The 19,751-nt window shown below is 46.8% G+C and overlaps 1 long non-coding RNA gene across 7 annotated transcripts; it reads left to right on the top strand.

Annotated features, from left to right (window-relative positions):
* The first annotated feature begins 38 nt into the window (after positions 1–38).
* LOC124527034 (uncharacterized) lies at positions 39–18,578 on the top strand. Of its 7 annotated transcripts, none has more exons than XR_006965782.1 (7): positions 39–185; positions 5,388–5,480; positions 6,143–6,329; positions 8,850–8,924; positions 10,102–10,602; positions 16,369–16,512; positions 16,594–18,578. It is a non-coding gene; the product is annotated as an uncharacterized LOC124527034 (long non-coding RNA). The 7 variants fall into 7 exon arrangements; XR_006965781.1 differs by having other exon boundaries at positions 53–185; positions 6,143–6,271; XR_006965784.1 differs by lacking the exon at positions 39–185 and adding an exon at positions 2,135–4,494 and having other exon boundaries at positions 6,143–6,271.
* Positions 18,579–19,751: the final 1,173 nt, after the last annotated feature.

Raw genomic sequence — 19,751 nt, 5'->3', positions numbered from 1 at the left:
CCTCATTCGCTGTCTGACTTCCTCAATTAGATTGCCAGCTTTATGAAAGCAGGGTGTTTTGTTTGTTTTGTTCACTACTGCATCCAGAACACAGCCTGGCACAGTACACAGTACCAATAAATATTTGGTAAATGAACGAGTGGAATGAGGGAGTGAATAAAATTCTTTCAGGTGTTAGATAGAACGTAAGTACATATGCGATTTGTGGCTAGTATTTTAAATTAAATATATTGTTAATTAGCTTGGTAATTATTAAGCATATTTTAAATAAATATATTGTATTACTTATATTAAATAGTATGAATTAATTATTTTATTTTATTTTTAAGCCTTTTTAAAATGTTTATTTATTTATTACTTTTGAGAGGGAGAGAGAAAGAGGGTGAGCAGGGGAGAGGCAGAGAGAGAGGGAGACAGAGAATCCAAAGTAGGCTCCAGGCTCTGAGCTGTCAGCACAGAGCCCGACGCGGGGCTCGAACTCACGAACCATGAGATCATGACCTGAGCTGAAGGCGGACGCCTAACCGACTGAACCACCCAGGTGCCCCAAGAATATATTTATATTTTAAATAAATACACTGCATGTATGCATGTCTGTCTATCTACACAATATATATTATCACAAACTTTATTTAAGTCTATGACCTTGAAAATAACCCTGGACTGGGGTTTGAAGGGCTGGGATCAGTTCCGGCTCCTTCAAAACAGATCTGCCGGGAAGAATCATTCCGTGTCCCTGCCCTGGTATCTGTACTTGTGAAATAGGTATAATATTCCTCGTGTACCTCACAGGGTTATTATGAGAATCAAGTAAGATACTGGACAGGGGGGTGTGAAAACTAAAAGGCCAATCAAACACACCCTCCAACCTTCTGCAAGGATGAAACACTGTCATACGAATGTCTAGTTCTAACGCGAGAGAATGCAGACAGCGCCCTTGCTTATCCCCGTGGTGACAGAAACACAAACTATGGCAAGAGAGTTGGGCACGTGGGGGGCCTTCATCCTTACATGATACCGTGAAGCTGTCTGCAAGACGTCTGGTAGGAAACCCGAGTGTCGTTTGGGAACTTATCAGGAGTGTTTCGCGGGGAGGGGGAAAGGAGAGCAGAGCCCAGCGTGTCATGGAATATTCCTTCCTGTCTTCCATTCCCCCCCCACCAAGCCCTGTGCTGTTGCATTTCTCTCTGTGTATTATTGACAGAGGAAATGCTGATTCACGGTCTGAGTTACAGGAAACCTTGTTTCCTGGTGAAGAAACAAGCCGGGCGATGACTCCTCTGCCAGTTTCTGTCCCATGCCCTTCTCCTGGGCCTGCACTCAGAGGGGGCTGAGAAGGGGCAGGGCTGGCTCCGGCCTCCCCAGTGAGGTCACCTTCCCGTGGAACCGAATCCAGCACAGGCTCCTCATTGGGCCTCTCCAGGCCCTTCCGGCTCTGACCCCACGATACCTTTCCGTCCCATCTCCCACTACTCCCTCCTTGCACCCCGTGCTGCGGCCACACATGACTGCTCCCGGTTCTCTGTGAACACTTTGTATTTTCCAGTCGCTGTGCTTTGGCTCTGGATGTGCCTGCCCAGCCTGGAATGGCCCCTGACCCAGTGTCGGTTCATTGAAATCCTACCCTTGCTCCAATTCTGCTCGGCTGCTACCCACCATCTGAAGCCTGCTAGGCTGTCCCGTATTTATTTTGATTCTTTTTTGTAGGGGCGTTTTCAAGTATGCACAAAAGGAGACAGAGCTGGACGACCAAGTTCTGTGTAGCCATTTCCCAGCCTTAGTAAAGAACTGATTTCTCCTAAGTAGCACTCGATCCCTCCTTCTTTGAGCTCTGTCAGTAACTCTTATGCTCTGTGCTTTACTCATATTTGCTGAGTTGAGTGGGAAGAAAGTGAGTCAGTGGATTTCGAATGCTGTTTGTTATCTGCCTCCCCCAATGGGGAAACTGAGGCACCCCAAAGTGAAGCGAGTTGCCCAATGTCAGAAGACAGGGAGTGGTAAGCCGAGACCAGACTCTTCTGAAGGGCCTCACGGTCCAATCGGGAGGTGTGGATAACGCACTCATAACTCACATACTCATGCTACTGGGTCTCAAGTTCTATCGGAGTTCGGGGTAAGTGATTAGTAAGTATGTGTTGAATGAACCAATTGATCTTCTATCCAATTGATTAATAAGATGACCTCTTAAGGTTGACACGGAGCAGACCCCTGGTCCTCTCCATGCTACAATCTAATGTCAATATGCTGAAGGCACAGGAGGTACCTGACTCGTGGGGAGAGAAAAGCCAGGTACCTACAAAGGCCAGTGAGAGTTAATGAAAAGTTTAAAATGATAGTTTAAAATAAATCCTGTGTTATTCCAACATGGGGTAGACAATAGGTATTCTGTATTGAAGAACTAAATACTTCTGAGGTAATTTGGACCAGAAAGCAGGAAGAAAAAGTAATAGAGTTTTTTTTTGTGTGTGTGTGTTTTTTTTTAAGCCAGTAGGGGAATAATGGCAATTTTTCATCTTGATCCAGATTTGGCTCAAACCTTGATTTTTGAAGTACAGCAAGAGGTCATCTGGATGTCCAGTCTGAGGCACCCTGACTTCACTATGTCAAAACAAAAGGAAGGGTCTGGTCGTCCACCAAGAGGCTGTTGCCAGCTGGGTGGAAAATAGAAAGTGTATGTGGATTTCCCTCATCACATAGAGTTAAAACATAATTTGAGAATGCTTTCCTCGGGGGAAAAAAAAATCTCTTGAATCAGGTTCTTTTTAAGGATTACATACAATCGTTGTCTAATTGCTGTATTTCTTTGGTTTGGGGCAAAATAGGTGGGGGGAGACTGATACAGGCATCTATCGGGCACTCTGTCTACACTGTCTCATTGACCCATTAAAATGGTGGCAGTCACACCAACACCTGGGTCAAAAGGAGGTTCTGATGTTCACCAAAATAATGGACAGAAAGTGATTTGTAAGCCACGAAATGCCTCAGTAAGGTCATGATGTCTGCCATTACACTAGAAGTAATCCGACAGCACAGGAGGCATTGCCCTGAAGGCGAGAGGGGAGAAGAGAGAGAGGCAAAGAAGGGTTATTAGAACGATGGGCTCACATTTCACATTTTTGTGTGGGTCAGAGACCTGAGTAAGGAGAATGTAGGAGAGAACTCTGGAACTTTCGTTCCTCCCCTACCTACGTCGCTCTCTGTTGGTGTCCCTGTAAAGAACATCATTAAAGACAGCAACACCAAAGCATAGTTGGTGTGCCTATTTTGAGGCAGCAAGTTGAGGGGTGGGTATACAGGAGGAAGTGGGGTAGTGAGAAGTGTTTTGCATTCCGTGGGTCGTCTGGAATTGTGAAGAGAGGAAAATGGGTAGAATGTATGGGTCCCGTGGGGAGAAAAGAGGACTTAAGGTTTAATGGGCAAGAAGGATGGGCTGTGGGAATCCTTTCAGGTGCAGTCAGGAACAAAATACTGCTGAAAGGAGACCCAGGACAGATACCAAGATAGATAGGGTTGTACGACAACAGATAACTTGCTTTGTGAAATCCACAAGAACACGTTTCCTCCAAAGAAAAAAAACAAAAAAAAAAAAAAAAATTCCCTCCACTACCCCACCATACGTGCTCCCCGGACTGTTTATTCACTTAATAAGTCCTTCTTCAAGGGCATACACAGCTAAGTGTGGCCCTGCGCTAAGGAACCATTACAAACTTCAGAAGGGGCCCCAGGTACAGCAGATCTGAACTCGACACCGCTGAGGGGCAGGGCACTTGCTCAGGCCTCCGAAACAAGATTTGAGCCCTCAAAATGCTTACACCTTAGCATACACGTGTGGTTTAGAGCCTTCAAAACAAGAAGGAAAGGCAGGGCTTCCTTTTTCAGCAGTAAGGGATTCGTTTCCTGCCACACCCTCTTTGCTACAGGACAGGAGTGCTTCCAAGCCAGAAGCATTCAAGGAGGGGCATGAAGGGCTTGGTCATTTAGGGCCTGGAAGATTTCCATCAGAGAGCTCAGGTGAAGGCCTGGGCCCCTGGAGTCTGCATCACCAGGAGGGGGGCCGGCAGGAAGAAAACGCTTTGGCTGTGCTGAGCAGAGCTCATTAGTGGTGGGGTCAATCCTGAGGTTGATGTATATTTGTTAGACTTTTTTTGTTTCCTGGTGTCATGTTTCCATGCCTAGGCCCAGAGTTGCTCTGTCGCCTTCGGCATGGGATTTAGCAGCATTCTTGCTGAAAGGAGAGGCCAGTCCATGCGCGGAAGAAAAGTTCTGAGGTGTTCCCTTAGAAGGACTACACGTGAGTGTTCAGGTCAGGCAATCAGGCGTAGAGAAGGTACATAAAGAATGAAGAGTCCACGCAAGTGTGCTTGCAAATGTTTCACTAGAAATTCTCCAGGGGAAAGAGCCCTGTTGTACGGCTTGCTGATTTCTGTGGAGTAAATAAACAGTACCTCTGTGGCCGAGTGCAAGCTACCAACATGATGGTCACTGAGAGTGGAGGTGAGAAGAGTTGCCAAGGACCGGCACAGCCAGCGGTCAGAACAGACACAGCGGGACTCACTCAGAGGGGCGGGAAAAGTTGGAACTCGGAGACCAGACGAGGCCGTGAGGGACGTGTGGGTGTGGGCAGTGCCGGCAGCATATGAGGACAGGCAGGAGGTGACAGGCCAGGTGGCAGTCAGCATTGAGCCAGATAACCATCCAAAGAAAAACAGCTACTGTTCCCTGAGCAAGACTCTGTGTTAAACCCTCTGCATTGCCATGAATTCTCACAGACTCTCTGCCAGGGTGTTTTTGTTCCTATTTTACTGATGAGGAGACTGAGGCCCAGACAGATCAAATGGCTGGTCATGTAAGAGGCAATGGGGTGAGAATTCAAACCCGGAGTCTGTTTCCACTACATCGTCATGCCGGGGGGAGGCTGGGAGGCAGTCCTGTTCCGAAAGATCTCAGACAGGACGTGTGGCTGCTGGTGACCAATGGTAATACCTGGGAGGCTTGACAGCTCTGAGAATCAGGACACCAGTGGATTATGGGATCAGGTATTCAGTATCGGGGATAAGACGCGTCATGGGACGTAGGGCGTGAGGTCAGAAAGGACAGACTTGAGGCTGGGTCGCAGTAACGGCCCTCAGCCTGGAGCAGAGCTGAACACCAGTCAGTGGGGAGCTCTCAGACTATCAACCGGTCAGGGTGTCGATCAGCCAGTCCTAGTTGTGGCGGTTGGGTCCCAGAGAAAGAGCTCTACATGTGATGACTTATGGACATCTGTGTTTTACATCAATATAGTGTCTACAATGCTTCAAAACTGTAATACAGACTATGGAAGCTAATTTGAGAATGCAAATGTGCATTTAATTAATATGTTACTTGTGACCCTATATGACTCACAGGCAGCATAGAGGCTGTGGTGAGCTGTGCGCTGTGGAAGGCATGAAGGCTGGGTGACGGGAAGCGGTGTGGCCCCTGTGGGCACGGAGGTCCAGGTGAGTGAACCAGTGAGGGAGAAGTACAACAAGGTGTTCAGAAATTGGAGAGATAAGGGATAAGATCCAGAAGGAGAGAGGGAAGGCTGGGAAATGTGTTACAGAAAACCAGAAGAAGACCATCTTCCATTTGGACGATCAAGAAGGTCCTGTTCTGGAAGCAGCTAAAAAGGCCTCCAGAGAGTTGATGTGGGGCTTCCCTTCAGGGAAGCCTGGATGGTGATAGGTCATTGAGGAATCAGACTTACCTTTGCTGATATTATCTGTAGATGGTTTATGGTCTGAAGTTCCCTTGCTGAGTAGGAAAGTTTAGCCCTAGTATCTGTGTGTTAAACTGCGGTGGCACAAGGTGGGAAATCAGGGTATTATATAAAGAAAAACCATGGGAGGCTGAAGATAGGCTGCTGTCACTATGGATGTCCTGTCTGTAAGGGACAAGCCTCCCTCTTTGCTTCCCTCTTCAATGGGGCATACGAGTAGCCCAATTCCATGCCATTACAGGGGTGATTTCATTTCACTCTGCTAATAAGCGGCAAAGGGAGGATTTGAACCTTGGGACTCTTCAGAGCCAGAACCTATATTATTAGGGCAGACCATATGAAATGGTCTTTCTCCTACATCTTTCAAATTGAATATTGTTAATTCCATCTCATGCTCTTTAGAGCCTCTGGGCGCTGAGAAGCTCCTGGAAGCAAACAGACCCAGTAATCAATCCCAGCTGCCGTGCGATGTCCTGCCTCTTTTGTCACATGTGATGCCAACAGCAGGGAAGAAGTTTTTCAAATGCAAAGGTGATGAATGTGTGAGATTTTCAAACCCACGGGAGTTACCAGAATGGATTCCCTTCAGGTAACAGACGTTGGTTAGAGACTCAGAAAAGGATCGCCCAGATGGTGAGCTACTTGAGAGCCAGCATGGTTTCTGGCACATCGCGTTGAATAAATGGTGGACAAAGAACTTAGGCTTGTGTAAGATTTCACACTGAGGTTGCATAATAATACAGCTCTCCCCTGGTGAGTACACTCACCACTCACCAACTCGGCCTCCTGGCACATGGTTGGAACTTTGGACCAGAGCAAGTTTTGGCAGGGCAAATGTTGCTGAGTCAGCATTCGCCTAAATTGTTCTTCCACTGGCTGAGCCAGGTGACTTCAGGAATATTGCTTACACTTCCTAGGGCCTCTGTTAAGTGGGAAGGCTTATTCTTTCCAGCGTTCTCTCTAGATAGCTGGGAGGATCTTAACAGTTTAGAGAAAGTAAGTCTTTGTGAGCTCAGAAAGAAAAAACCAAAACCCAACATTTGAGGTAGGCAACGGAAGGCTTAACCTTGTAGGAAAAAGAGGGACACAACATGGCAGCCCGTTTGAAAGTCTGAGAGGGTCACCAGTAGTGAGAGAGCCGATGGGTCAAAGGGGAGAGTGATAAAGCATTCCTGACACTTTGCCCAAACCTGGCCCGGTGCCTGAATTTCTGCTAAAGTCACATGGCCAGTGCCTGCGGACTCTGACTCAGGGACTTCACCTGCTGCAGAGGGCGATTAGTGGTGGTGCCCACCACCACAGCTGTGGGCTTCCTGCCCCTGCCTGCCCCTGGGCCCCCTCTCAGCCTCATTCCTCCTGACCTCCCCTCCGCTCCCCCTCCTCCCCGCCATTCTCCTTTTTGGAACAACTGTGCATAATCCCCTCTCCCCTTCCTGCCCCTTCCCCAACGCCCCCACCTGCCCTTTCTGATTCTGTGCCAACAGCTGGTCGGTGAGCAGTGCCAGATCAAACAGATGTGCGTGGTATTGGCCAGCACGTGCGACCAGGCTCTCTGTCCAGCCCTGTCCCTGAGCGCAGTTCTCTCTCTCTCCTTCTCTCTGTCTCTGTCTCTCTCTCTCTCTCTCTCTCGATGGCCGAGGGCTGGGCAAGCCCTCTCAGGGGCACTGCAGGGCCTGAGCAGAGAAGGGGTCAGACATCATTGCCTTCAGGCCATCTTTGTCTCCCTCCACCTCTTTGGCAATTCTCTTTGTATTTCTCTCGGTGTAGCACCTCTTCCCCTTCTTCGTTGCTTGTCTCATGTGTTTGTTTCTTATTAAAAAAAAAAAATCTTCCTCACTAATCAAACTCACAAGACTTTTATGCCTGACGTTAGAAAAGAAGGCAAAACACGGTGTTTTAAAACAGGTTTTAAAGTTCAAGTTCTGCTGGTTTAATAAAAGACATCACAACAGGCCAGAAACCAGCCAGAAAAATAACAGCTGGTCTGCTTCACCGCAGCCCGCCCAAACCCAGGGCCTTCAAGATGTCACTTCCTTCCTTCCTTTCTTAGTCAGTGGCATGCAAAATTCAAGGTAATTCTCAGAAGTAGATACCTTTGCGAGCAAGTGTCTTTGATTTTTCTGTACAATTGGCTAATTCTCCTCACTCCCACCTACCTGTCTGAGTGGGGGTGACTTGAGAACAGCAGCAATGAACCCAAGAGAGCCCTGCAACAGATCAAAGCCCTCTGGCATAGTGTGATCTCGTTGAAAATAAAATGAGCAGGTCTAGCATAATGATACGAAAATCGCTCAGTGTTTTAAAGCATGTACGTTTTTCTTATAAACGTACGAAGTGAAACAGCTTGCGTTCAGCATAGCTGCTGGCTGAGAAACAGTCCCAACAGAAATGAAAAACAACAAAAAACAGTAATTCAGACCCCAAATCATAGTCTTCAGTGTTGATGATGATTAATGCCTTCTCCGAATGTCTCAAGATTCCACAGACACGCGTGCCTTTTGCGTTAGCCAATTGAATAGAAACTACAAGATTGTTGAACTAGGCCTTGTGTAGCTTTCCGTATGTTGCTTCAGAGAGCGTCCGCATTGAAGAAATGAGAAATTACGAGAATGAGTTTCCCATTTTGCCCTGACTTCCAGGAAGCTCCGAGCTGAAGCTGAATCCGATGCCTAATCCGACAATTAGATTAGCCTTCGTCCTTCCTTTTGACTTTAGTCTAAATTTCTTGTTGGAGTTTTGTTTGTGGCTCAGTGTATATCTTCTTTTATATCATAAACCGGCCGAAATTCTTTTCGGGAAAAAGGACGGTGTACCAACTACGGGGGATGCCACAAAAATGGCTTCTAATAATGATGACGATAATGATTCATGACACTTCACTTTCTACCTTTAATTAGTTATTTATGTACTTGTTGTAAGGTTCTCATTAGACTGCAAATTCCCTGAGGACCGAGCAGGGCCTCGGTGTAGCGGTATCTCCCCTGGGGTGGGTGTTTAGTAAGATTCTGCTGGATAAATACAGCCTTAGGGTTAATTTTAGAGGAAACAGAATGAGATTTTCTTCCCCTTTCTTTTCCATTCCTCTCCTCTCCCTTTTTTCTTTCTTCAGAGAAGCCTCTGTTGATGAAACTTCTGCAGACAGGCAGCTCTGAGCTAATAGACGGGGATGCTCCTCCCGTGCTGGGTGAGATGTTATTTTCTCCTCTTTCCCCTTTGAAGACCGTATCGTAAATTTCGTCTTTCTCTACATTGTTCTCTCCCTCTTCCTGAATAATACTCAGTAATGTTCTCCTACATAAATAATAACCACTTACATTTACATAAGCACCGGTAACTTTGGCACATTCCTTCCAGAAAGGATTTGAGATGGGCATCTTAGAGGATTTTAAATTTTACAGCGTACTCTCGGCTGCGGCTGCTGCTGTTAGTAGCTAATATTTATGGCACACTCACCGTGTGCCGGGCACTAGGCTGGGGCTTTTTGTACACTATCTCATTTAGTCCTTACAGGGATCCTGTGGAGGAGCTGCTGGTATCCCAACTTGCAAATAAGAGGAAACTGTGAGGCTCTGGCACTTGCCCGAGGTTGCACGGGCAGGAGGGGGCAGGGCTGGGATTTGACCCCTGACTTCTGAATGCCAAACCCGGGCTCCCGCCCTCATCTACATACACTCCCTTTGGGTCATTACTTCAACAAAGTGGGGGCCATTAACCCTGTCGTACAGATGAGAGGGAAGAGGAAGGGCAGTGTTTGAGCACTGATGACCCCGACGATGTCTGGGGCGTTATGCTTCACTCACAATATTTCATGTGGTCCTTCTGGCCATCCCACAAGGCAGGCAGCAATGTCTGGGTCTCAGTGAGGGAGACGGAAGCTATGAGCACTTAGTTAACCGCACAGGCACCTAGAAGAGAAGGTAGGATCTGATCCTGGGTCTGTTGGGCTCTCAAGTCCATGGCTTTTTTTCCTCAGGACATGTGGAAAACCAGCCCGAGTTCACGTGATGGGGCTATGGAAACAACACCAAGTTTGGTCTAAACTGGGGTTCTGTTAAGCATCCTTTCCAGGTTCTGGTGTCCTGCTGGGGTCAAAAAGTGCAGCGTCTGTCTGGCTACTGAGTGTCTTTCCCCATGTGACCTTGAGTGGGGGGAGCGTCTTATTCTGACTCGACAAGGCGGATGCAATTGAATTTCCATCTCATTCAGAGTAGAGAGAGAATAGCTTTGGGAACGAGGCTACTTTGAAACAAGGGCTCCTGAAGCTAATTAAAAGCTAGGCTGGAGCTGTGCTTTTCATTCCTTAAGAATGTTCGACCTCATTAAATAGGAAAAAGCAAGTGGAATTTTCTGATTTTTTTCAGGTTCTGCCGGGGGTGGGGAGTCGGAGCTAGTGAGACATATTTCTACCGCTTCAAGCCTGCACGGTGCCTACAACAACGTTGCCGTTGTGGTGACGACTTAACCCTACTCGAGCGCTGAGAACCCTGGGATCCGGGCAAGTTGGCAAAGCAGACGCAGGAGGACCTCCTGCTCCCTGCTTCAGGCTTCTGGTTTCCTGCACTTCATCCTCCCTCAATGGCAAGGGATGGAGAGAGCTCGCAGGCTCCAGCCCAGTGGAACGAATGGCTGGCCTTGGGAAAAGCCTCCCTTTCACAGACACTTGGAGCTAGCTTGCACTCACGGCCACAGGGTTCCAGCCAAAGGAAGCAGAAAACTTTGCGGGCTTTCTGTGTCACCTCTGGATGGAACAGAAGAGCCTAAGACATTGCTCTGCTGTTTGGACCTGGGGCACCCAGTGGCCAGCACTAAGTCAGGGGCCATGTGCTCAAGCCACCAAGATGCCTGGGACCGCGGAGACAGAGGTCAGACTGGCAGAGGCTTCACCTGGAAATCTTTAGGTTTTGATTTAAAAACCTCCATTTATGGGGCGCCTGCAGGCCAGGCACTGTGCTAGGGCTTTGCATATATTATATCTAATCTTTCCAGCTACCTTGCACAGTAGCTGTCACTACCCTCATTTTAGAAGTGAGGAAGTAAAGGTGCTGGCTATGAGCTTTTTCATGGCTCTTGGCCCTGCCAATAGAGCCCGGTCGGAAGCGTCCTAGTTTGGTGAAGAATCCAAAATGGAAGGGATATTGGAGGTCATGTCTACCTTCTGAGGATAATGATGAAAAGAGATCCAAAGCCAGAAATGTAAATTATTCTGCTCAAGGACACACAGCTGAGCTGTGTCTTCAAGTCTGTCCCTTCTTTCCCATGTAACAGCAGGAGAACAGAGTTAGAGTTGTCGCCTGGGAGGAACGGGACAAATGTCAAGGCTGCCCCGGCTCTGTCTCTAAGCAATGGTCTTCACAGGCATGGCAGGTTTCGGAGGTCTTCTCATCTTGATCTGGTTGACATCTCTTAAAAATGAGGGAAGGGGAACCTTTGCAGTTCTGGAGGATAAAGTAACGTGCCAATGAGAAAAGTAGACATCCACGTCTATAAAATGTCTTCAGCCCCTCACAAGGAAAGCGCAGGAGGGGAGTCGACGGTTGCAGAGTTTTCTTTTTTCCATCATCTTGTAATCCTAGGTGTCACGCACCGCTAAATCTTTGCTTCCACAGGGTGACAAGTTTGCTTTGCTCACTCTTTGGTTTGCTCCAGATGGCTTGGGGTTCCAACTGAAAGCTCTTCTAGAAACATCCCTGCATCATCTCACGAAGTCTCTAGGGAGTGTATAGTCTACGTTCAGAGCCATAACATACACATCAGTCTCTTTGAGCCACACGTGGGATTACCCAGACCCTGGCATCTCGGAACGCAGAAATGGTGTATATACTGGCATCTGGGTGAACACCATGTACAGAATAGTTAAGAAGCATTAGGGCTGAAAGGGAACGTGGAGGCTATTTCCAACTCTCATTCGCTGAAGCAAATCCTACCTATTTTTCATCTGACCAGTGAGTGCCCTTCAGAAATTCTCAGATGGTCAACCTGTTGGTACAGTGATTGGGTCACTTGCAAGGGCACAGACTAAGTAGGTTGGATGATTGGTTCTACTTTTCACTTCGAATGATCTTTAAGAGTCAGTTCTATTTATCTGTTGAGTGAATACAATAATGGATAAACCCGTGTTCCTAAATTGAATGAAATCCAAAACCCACACACATTCAAGAGTCTATCCAAGCTAGCCGGGGCCATGCTCCCTGCATTTCAGCCACTGGATGGCTTGTTGGTCCATGAACATGTCATGACAGTGCCCGCTGGAAATAACATCAGTAACTTCTTCAGTTTGCTATATATGATTTACACTCTCATCAGAAAGGATTTGAGGGGCGCCTTGGTGGCTTAGTCAGTTAAGTGTCCGACGCTTGGTTTCGGCTCGGGTCATGATCTCACGGTTCATGAGATCAAGACCCGAGTCGAGCTCCATGCTGACAGCATGGAGCCTGCGTGGGGTTCTCTCTCTTCCCCTCTCTCTCTGCCCCTCCCTCTCTCTCCAAATAAATAAACTTTAAAAAAAAAGGATTTGATGCTCTGAAGTTAACCTTTCACACATACTTTCCCACTTAACCCTTCAAAGGATCCTGTGAAAGAGATCTATGTTGCCATTTTGCAGACGCCAAACCCAGGCAGAGACAGGTGAAATACCAAGCTCAAGGTCACATAGTGTGTTAGATGCAGGAACAGTGGGTCCCCCGAATTCCAATCCAGCATTCTTTTTTCTATATTACATGGGATCGGGGCTTGATTCTCCTTAATACTCCAGATTTGGAATATATGTTAAGCCACAATAATGCTTTCTCCCAAGATGGGAAAAACAGCTGGCTGTTGCCTTGCTACACCACAGTTGTGACCATATACCTAATGTGCACCCAAGCTTCCCTGTCTTGTCCTCTCTGCTGGGAATGCCCTCCCCTTCCCTTCTCTGAGTGATCAACTCCTCTTCATTCCACGTAAGGCCACATCTTTGATTAATTTCCTTTTCTATGTCCCGTGGTGCTTTGCATGCCTCCACTGCAGCACATCAGGGGGCAGCAAGCCATAGCCAGCCATGTGCCATGGAGTCACGGAACGGATGAGGACACAGTGACCAACTAGGGGGAAAGCTTGTTGAGATCCACGCTCAAGTCTTGTTGTTTATCTTTGCACCACAGTGCCTGGAACACAGTGGAGATTTGGTAGATATTTGACCAGAAGTGGCCCAGAGTCTGAAACTCAGCCTGCTCCTAGAAAGAAACAAGGTGGCAAGCAGGGGATAATGTAGTAAAAATGGAAACCAGGATCTCAGCCTGCAGATGTCAAAGTGGCTTTCTTGAGGCTGTGTATAACTTCCTGCAGTGCCTGTGCATTTGGAATGGTTATGAGCACTTTGGAGGGACTCTGGGAACCCTTTGGGAGATGGGTCTACCATCAGTTCCTGTTTTGAGTCAGCGTTCACTCCCTTAACTAATGCCTTGAGAGCTTAAGGCTGGTGTGCCACCATTGTCTTAGCACGGATTTTCCCTTCTAAGTGTCAAAAACAGCATTAGATGAAGAAAATGAATTGAGGAGGGGGGAGGGGAGGCAATCTGCAAGTCCCAGAGTAACCTCTAGTTTAGTAATGATTTATCCGATTTCATTGTTAATTTCACAATCAAGCAAGAGTACTTCGTATGCCTGAATGACCCACGGATTGTATCTTAATCAAATTAATGTGTCTGTAACATAAGACTGATTCAGTGTTCAACTGTTAGAGTGACAAATGATGCAAAGCCTAAGTTTTCTCTTTCCTTTCTCTCTCCTCTCCCCACAACCCCCCTCCATCACGAAAGGTCAACTGACTGAGAGGCTGTTGTTTTGATGGCTGACACGAGATTCTATTGGTTAAAAATGTGAGAAGGCGGGCTACCTCCCCTCACCCCACTTCAAACCAACTGTATGTGTGTGTGACAGTGTGTGTGTAAGTTTGGATGAAAAAAGTTGTGGTTAATTCTTCTTGTTGGGTACTTCCTGCCACTGACATTTGTTGCCGCTGCTGTGTAATGAAGTTGAGGCTGGGTAGGAGAATCAGATGCAAATGACCTATATATGTGTTCCTCAATCATGACTACCCTCCACAACCTCTGTTCTTGGAAAACATGGAAAGTAGAACAAGGTAACCAGGGAAGCCAGCTAGACATTGCATCGCCCTGAAGCGACCCCCTGGGCCTTTAGATCATTTTAGTTGATAAGTAGTTTGAAAAAGTATGATTCTGTTTAATAAAATGATATGCATTTTTTTGTAGATTGTACATCACAAATAATGGTTTCTTTTTTTTTTTTTTTTTTTTATTTATGTTGGGACAGAGAGAGACAGAGCATGAACGGCGGAGGGGCAGAGAGAGAGGGAGACACAGAATCGGAAACAGGCTCCAGGCTCTGAGCCATCAGCCCAGAGCCCGACGCGGGGCTCGAACTCCCGGACCGCGAGATCGTGACCTGGCTGAAGTCGGACGCTTAACCGACTGCGCCACCCAGGCGCCCCAATAATGGTTTCTTAAAGACAACTTTTGTAGTTCGAATCAAGGACTAGGACTTAATGTTTCTTGGGCTTGATTCGTCAACTCTTAGGGGGACTTCAGCCATAGTTTCCACCCTCATCTGATCTATCTTCCATGATTAGTGGGATTTTTTTTATGCTAATCAGGTCACATCTTGTTCCTGTTTAAAACCCTTTAATGGCTTCCAATTGCACTTAGTAAGTTCAAAGTGCTTGTCATGGCTTAGAAGGCCTGCATAATATGCCCCCTTCCTTGCCCTCTGACCTTCTCCTCCCCGCCTTGATGCACTGGCCACTTGCTTTCCAACCTCAGGACCTTTGCAAAGGCTGTTTCTGCTATCTCTTTTGCTTCTCTGCTCCTTTCCTGGCTCCCAGCATGATGTTCACCTCTACAGACAGGGCTTCTCTGACCCCCCAATGTAAACTATGCCAATCTTTCTACCACATTTCTTTACACTTCCCTATGCTTTCCCTTTCATGAATGTATCATAATTTGTAATTTTATATTTATTTATGTACTTGATTTATATTTAACGACTGATTAATCACTACTCTATAAGCTCTATGTCTGCCTGGTTTGCCACTGTATCCAGTTCTGGGCATAGAGTAGGAACTAATTAATCTATTGAGAGAAAGAATGGACAACCCATTGACTTTCATAATACTTAAAATTCCTTAGCTACCAAATGGGAATAGGCATCTTTATTCTACAGCTAGTTGTGGAATTCATTTTGGTATTTGTTTTCCATGGGACTTTGAGATGTTAGGATATTGGTTGGACGTGGAAGGAATGTGAGGCAGGGGGTTTTGGGTTTTTTTATTTTGTTTTGTTTTTTGGTTTTTTTCTCTCTGTTCAAAGTTTACTGGCTCAGGTAGTAGGGAATTAGACACAGCCTCTGTTCATCTCATGCCAGCCAAGGGCAGCTACACCTTTGCTGAATCTCCTTTCCTTTAGCCCCTCAGTCATTGTCTCTGCCTTTCACCAGCCTGGCAAATCATAGGGAACACATATGTCAACAGTTCAGGGCTCCTTCCTTCCTTACCAGTCCCCCTTTCTTTAGGAATTTCTGGTCTAAATAATCATGGAGACTGTAAAAGAGATGTTCAAAGACTGTTGAGGAAGATACTAAGTGCAAAATGCCTGTTTCCCACTTCCTTCTCAACAGGGTCCTACTTTCTGTCCAGAAAGTCCTACTTTCTGTCCAGTCTCCCCTTTCCTCTATTCCTCCCAGTCCTCAGAAGCCAGAGCCTTGAGTTTTTCCAGGTTTGTACCCACCAAACCCATGGCTCTGATTTGTGTTTGGTCCAAAAATTTCTTCCAGGGTGGATACAGACACCTGGGAGAAGGTGATAATAAAAAGATTCATGTCTTCCAGAAAGAAAGCCAGTGAGTATTTCTGAACTTTGATTTATCTATGAACTAGTGGCTAAAAATGCCCATCTGAAGGGGCATTTAAGAGTAAACTAAATCATGTATGTAATAGTATTGTTACAATGCTTGATACTCAATGCTCAGTAAATGTCCACTGATTTTTCATCTTCTTTCACTTCTCATCTTCACTTTTTCATCATCACTTTCACTTCTCCCTACCCTCCTTTGGTCACTCCAGAATCCTTGAGATTCCTTTAGCCCAAGATGGGAAGAGAGTATCATTACAGTTGGCCCACCTGTTTGTCAAGTGGGAAAGTGTGATGCGTTTAGATGATGAATCACTGAGGAGCATTGACCTCACATAGGGTTTTCCATCTCAGTTCTGTGTATGTACTGGATTTCAGCCTCTAAAATTCCAGTATGCGGAGGAGTTTTAATGGTAAGCAAATTCAATCGCCCCCACTCATTCATAACTAGCGGTCTAGTGAACAAAGCACTCTTTGGTAGAACCACCCCACTGTCTGATTTTGCAAACATGCTTCCTTTCCACTTCCTAAGGGAGAAAATCCTAGAAAGAATGGGAGATGACCGGAGATGGGGAACAAGATGCAACCCAATTACTGGCAGATCCTACTATCAAACTAGATTCTTAAGCTTATTATGTTGGCTTAAGGAAAAATTGTTGGGTTCTCAATCAGGGAGGTTTTGTTTGTTTGCTTGCTTGCTTGCTTTATTCTGTTTTGTCTCTGTTAGTTGTCTTAACAGTGGGATCCCTAACCCCCAAGAAGCTAAGTGGATGAAGGATGTGGAGACATCCTTAGACGGGATTAATGATCTGCCTTTGACAGTGTGATGCCTGCCTGGGAGACACGACCAGGCTGGCAACATCTGAAAAAGGTGAGAGGGCCTCCTGGCTTCCAGCCTGTTCTCTCCAAATTGGTGTGCCTTCCAGTAGAACTCGTTTTTGTTCTTTCCCAGGTCTTCTGTGTGGGGTTCTGCTAAGGTTCTCAGGCTGGGAGAGAACGTCCAGCCCTGCGTCAGACTCCTCATCTGGGATTTCTACTCCTTAAAAGGCATCAGCCTGGAATTGAAGATTTGAGTCAGCGGATCCGGGTTCACATGCCAACTCTGCCATTTATAGCATTGTGACCACAGCCAGTCACTTTACCTTCTGTGTCACAATTTTCGTACTGGTGGTACCTCACCGAGTTGTTAGGGGAGAGCAAGAGAGGCATTGAAGAGTGCTTGGCACTTGGTCAACAGTCAAGGCTAGTTGGCTCCCTTCTTTGTGCTGCCTCCCCGTAGCCCTCGATGTTCCTTGCTGTGGAAGGAGACTGGCAAGCGTCAGGGACTACGAGGAAGATGAACGAGAAAAAGCTCCCGAGGGAAATGGTCTCAGGGACTTCAAGAGGGAAGGAAGGGGCTCCTTTTAGCAGCTTAATTTTGTCCAAAAAGAGTCTTATCTTTGGAACTTGCATCAAAGTTTGGTTGTGCAGGACTGGGGCCTGGAAGTGACATTGAAGCTATAGACAACCTTCCTGGTCTGGATTTATGGTGCTATTTTGAAATATACCTAAAATCTCAGAGGGAGACTTCCATTACAAATACATAAATAAAACTGTGCCTTCGGTAGAAAGTGGTCTTTTCAGCAATGCTGCGAGAGTGTTGAGGTTGATCAGTTCATGTTTGAACCAATAAGAGAGATACCCACTCCATAGCTGCTGACTTTTCAGTGGAGAGGACAGAATATCGAATAGGTAATAACACTAAATTGAGCAAATGCTCTGAGAGCTGTAGCACACACTGCCGAGAGCACAGAGTAGGGGCACCTAACCTGGTTTGGTGGTTGGGGTGGGCGGTGGGCAGGTGTGATCAGGGAAGGCTTCCCGGAACAGTGGCATTTAAATGGAGACCTGAAGTATAGGTAGAGGAAATTGACATGCAGAGTCAGAGGGTGTTTCAGGTAGAAAAACCAGCATGTGCAAAGGCCCTAGGTGAGGGAGCGTGAAGCAAGGTCGCGGACTGGAGGAAGTTTGGTTGGCTTAGGATAGAGGGCAGTAGGCAGGGACTGGTCAGAGAAGCAGGCAGGGGCCAGCTCTTGAACTCCCCGGGAAGCTGAGCTGAGGGATTTAAACCCTATCCAAGAACCATAAAGTGTTTTGCCTGAAGAGCGATCATAATCAGCAAGGTTGGCTGCTGGGTGGGGCATGTTCGGACACACATTAAGCAAGAGATAAAGGTGGCCTGGACTCAGGCAGCGCAACGGAGGGGAGCGAAGAGGAGGGATCAGAGATGTTTTGGGGAGACATTGACAGGACTTGGCCACGGGTTGGATGTGGGGCGCTCAAGGAAGAAGAAGGCATCAAGGAATCCAGGAATTCAGGGCTGGGCACGGTTCAGTGAACAAGAAGCAGCTGTTGACAAAGAAGGGGTGAAGCTCAGTGTGTGAGCTGGGCTGGAGGGTTTAGTTGGTAGATAAGAGCTAAGACGGAGATAAAAATTTAGGGGTTATCAGTGCCTAGATCGTTGTTTCTCAAATTATACCCCAGGTACCACCTGCACCAGATACCCATCCGTGGTATCTGATAAAGAAAGACGGCTGGAGAAGGATGGGGTGATGGCTACGCAGTTGTTCGCCATTTTGCCCGTGAAATGAGCACGGAGAACGTAAATTTGAACACCTTTCGAAATAAGTGGCGCTTAAAGTAATGGCGTCGGCGCATTCCTGCTCTGGAGTTGATGCGACACTTGGGAAGTGGGAAGGGCTTCCCTTATTCCCCTTTGCCTCTCCTCTCCTCCTCTTCTTCTTACCCACTCAGCACCCCTTCGCCCCTCACACAGACTAATTTTGCTTGTCTTGTTTTTATGGAAGGATGGTACAAATGAGGCCCAGCCCCTTTCAGTTTTTCTATTCTTCTTCTTCTCGTCTAATTCAGGAAAAAAAATAAAAAATAAAAAAGCTTTCATCGAAAGAACAGATGTCATCTGCTTTTGTCTTTTGTGGTGGTTTTATTTTATTTTATTTAAAAAAAAAATGCTCCTGCAGATGAGGCTCATTTAAACATAATGACGAGGCAACAAAAGCCATATCACAGAGGCGCTTCAGATTCGGTTTGACTCAAGGGAGGGAGAGCAGACAAGGAGATGTCCTGTCCACTTGGCTCCCCTCCACAGGGCCCCAGCAGCTGCATTTCAGATGCAAATGGAAGCCCAAGGGTGAGGGGCGGAGGAGGGGAGGGGGAGATGCCCAGGAAGCTGATGTGCAGGTGTCGAGGATTCCAGACATGGCTGCAACGGGCTCCACAAACACAGGGCTCACAGAGAGTGGGCTTGAGGGTGCTCGCTGGGAGGGCTCAAGTGGACCCGCAGCTGTGCTGGACATTCCTTTTCCTAGCCATCAATGGGCTCTGTATTGAAGCTATGAGAGCCAGCAAATGGCACGCTGAGAAAAAGGAAACGCTTTGGAAATGGAGCAAACATCAGGCTGCAGGGGCTTCCCCTTGCCCGTGCTCATCATTTAAACCCGCGTGCTTGCGTAGAATAGATATTTGATACACGACCCTGGCATCCTGAGGCTGGAAGGAATCCATGGAATGGTCACACTCGTCCCTCTCCTTCTATAGATGAGGAAACACGTGCAGGGTCTGAGTGCCTTGCCCCGGGTCACAGGGCATCCGAGTGAAACGCAGGCATTCTGGGGGTAGTGACATTCACCCAGCCCTCTCCGTGCTCGACGCAGTTCCGTATTTTTTGTGCGCATGACTTTACTTGATTTGCACCGCAGACCTATGAGAGAGTTTTCCTTATTTCCATGTTTAATCTGGAGAAACTGCGGCTTCAGTGAATTCAAAACTTGTCCTGAGTCAAAAACCTGGTAAGTCTTGGTCAGGATTTGAACCAGAAGGGGTGCTTTTTTTTCTTAACAGTTCATTTCTACCTCCTGGGAAAGTACTCTTTACTCTCAAACACACACACACACACACACACACACACACACCTATACATATGCAAATATTGTTTTTATTCCCATATATGTGAGTGCATGGACTTGCATAAATATTAAAACTTCAGAACAAACATACGACTTCCACCATATAAGTATTAAGCTAAAACACTGTCAAATTCAGCTCTGGAAT

The sequence above is a fragment of the Lynx rufus genome, unplaced genomic scaffold (assembly GCF_022079265.1).
Source record: "Lynx rufus isolate CCGP_SWC_20201006 ecotype Redwood Valley unplaced genomic scaffold, mLynRuf1.p SCAF_5, whole genome shotgun sequence".
Classification (NCBI taxonomy): domain Eukaryota; kingdom Metazoa; phylum Chordata; class Mammalia; order Carnivora; family Felidae; genus Lynx; species Lynx rufus.
The sequence above is the reverse complement of the archived record's forward strand: the minus strand, read 5'-3'. Positions and strand labels throughout refer to the sequence as shown.